At 24.9% G+C, this 2708-nt stretch overlaps 1 protein-coding gene across 1 annotated transcript in view; it reads right to left on the reverse strand.

Moving 5' to 3' along the window:
* Window positions 1-56, reverse strand: part of LOC111640139 (solute carrier family 41 member 1-like) — a 17732-nt gene extending 17676 nt beyond the window's left edge. Inside the window, exon 1 of the mRNA XM_023386136.1 lies at window positions 35-56. The gene's annotated coding sequence lies outside the window, so the exon portion shown is untranslated. The remainder of the gene's footprint in view (window positions 1-34) is intronic.
* Between the last annotated feature and the right edge of the window lie 2652 nt (window positions 57-2708).

Consider the following 2708-nt stretch of genomic DNA (forward strand, 5'->3'; position numbering starts at 1 on the left):
ATATATATATATATATTTGTAAACAATATCATACCCACAATCCTGTGAAAATCCTAAAAAATGAGGATAATTTAAAGTGGAGCCATCCTGCATTAACAACGAGAGATGACTGAGATAAATAGTACTTAAGATAGAAACTACAAAATTTACGTTATCGATGACGTCACCATGACGCTACGTACATTTCCGGTTATATCGGTCTACGTAGGTAGCATTAATCAGTCGTATATTAAATTATATAAACGTTAAATACGATACTACAATTACTACTTTACGATGGGAAGATCCTTAAATATATTTCTTTGTAGGGGGAAAATTAACTATTGAATTAATTAATTGTAATTTTAAATATAATTAAAGTACAAGATATAACTGTGTTCAGTATTCCGGCTAACTTAAGATCAGGTTGAGCAAATAAATAATAATCTTTATAGTATCATAGAGAATTAACTGTTACTCGGTTAAATTAATGCTTTAAAAATAATAATAATTACGTACTTATTTAACAAAACAAAGCGCAATATTTAAATGTAATTAATTCAAATTACTTAATTTTCTCGATCGAAAATAATTCCAAAAAATATTATATATATATTATGAAATCTGTATTGACATCACGTCCTGTAAAAATCCTGTTTATAACCAGTTTTCACATAAAAAATTATATACATCATTTATAAGCATCAAAATATTATATAATTCAATTAAATGCCATGACAAACCTTCCATAATTTAATTTTTTTCTAAAGATAATTACATTTCACATAACTATGCAAGAGCAAAGAATGGGACTTCACGAGCTTTCTTACAGGAGATGAAGAGATAATAGATGTTTTTCGGGATAAAAACACGAAAATTATGATTTATCGTTTACAAAAATATTATTTTTTATGCTCTTACAGCTGAACGATTATTCGAAATAATTAATAACAGATTAGATTTGTAACAATTCGTCCGCCAAGTACCAGGAGTTTGGTGATTAAACACGAGTCTTGCAGTGATGTATCACTTCTATAATATGAACTACTCTATATACAGATTCTAAGAATGTAAAGTTAATAAAGGTTTTTAAAATTAAGGTTAAGTAGAGTACGTAGGGCGAGAATTGTTTAATTGTGTTAACAAAATGTTCGAGTACATATGCTAAAAATATGTTAACTTGTCATTTGGCGACAGTTTTTTTAACCTAATCATCTCGAATAAAGATTGTTTACTGAATTAAAACTATTATTAAAACTATTTAGTCACTAGTTAGTATAATTTAAACAGTAAATTAGGAAAAAATACAGAAGATTCACCTCTATTTTCCAGCGCGTACTGTTAAATATATACTTGTAGATACTTATAACTAAGAAGATGTATTCTGTAAGACTTCTTTCGTATAGAGGAAAGAGGGAAATAAAAACTGTTTAAAATATCCTTTAAAATAACACGTTACGACACGCATGAAAAACGTCACACTAATTGTATATAGATAAATATGGCACTAGAAACGAGTCATTTCATAGAATATCGGATTAGTTTATGAAATCATTAATCAGATAAATATAAATAATGGAAACTGAATATTTTCCATTATTTTGATTTCATTTTTTCTTGGTTTTTTGTGAAAGAATATATTTTAAAAAATTAATTAGTTGAAGGTGTAACAAAGGTTTCCATTTAAAGTTGGACAATGTAATTATACGACTGTAAAAAACTTTATTAAATTTTATAAATTGTAAAAATATAGTGTTTTATGGAAGAAAATATAATTATTTAAAAAATTTTTTAAATAAAAAAATGTTTCCTTATTATAATTGTGTATGTTATTCTCTTCTCACCGCGTTACAAATTCAGCTCTACATCCTTTCAGAATATATAAAATTAAATAATTTTAATAAATACTTAAAGATTTTGCTTATTTCTATAGTAAATTAGAGCAAAATTAATTATACTTAACCTTATAGTTAAAGAACGTTTGTTTATTTTATTTTATACAGAAAAAATAATGCCATAAATGACAAGCTGTACAAGACATATTGATAGATAAGAGATGGCCCCCCAAATAGATCCTTAACAAAGGAGCTGAACATGCAGAACTTAGAATAATACAACAAACAAGCATAAAAATACAATTTAGAACAATTAGAAATGGCATTATAGAATACTTAGATAATACAACGTAAATAATCATATTACAATTTAAATAAAAATGCATTAAATATATTTTTACACAAGTTATTTATACAAAAATAGGAAATGAACTTGATTATTCTACTCTAAATTGGACTCTAAACACTTAATATCTAATGTTTTATAAGAAATTACAATAATTATATTTATCTTAAAACATTTCATCCACTTTTACCATAAGTTAAATATTATTTTATTTTTGACTAAAATCTCTAACTGATTACATAAGCCTGTTCATAAATCCTATAAATTTGAGATGTTGAAATAACCGTTTAAATCAAGGATTTTTCCATAAAAGAAATTATTTTGATGTCATAAATTTAAATTTTTAAAAATCATGCTTCAGATTATCATCAAAAGAATTTAAAGTATAATGCAAGAGAATGAAAAAAATTACTGTATTAAATATGTTACAATAAAAGATAATTCTGTAAAATGATTTAAAACGACATTACTACAAATGGCATTAAAATATAAAATTCGTGTATATANAGAAGATTCACCTCTATTTTCCAGCGCGTACTGTTAAATAT

This window comes from Centruroides sculpturatus, unplaced genomic scaffold, assembly GCF_000671375.1.
Source record: "Centruroides sculpturatus isolate CEXI.00-Female unplaced genomic scaffold, Cexi_2.0 scaffold1392, whole genome shotgun sequence".
NCBI lineage: Eukaryota > Metazoa > Arthropoda > Arachnida > Scorpiones > Buthidae > Centruroides > Centruroides sculpturatus.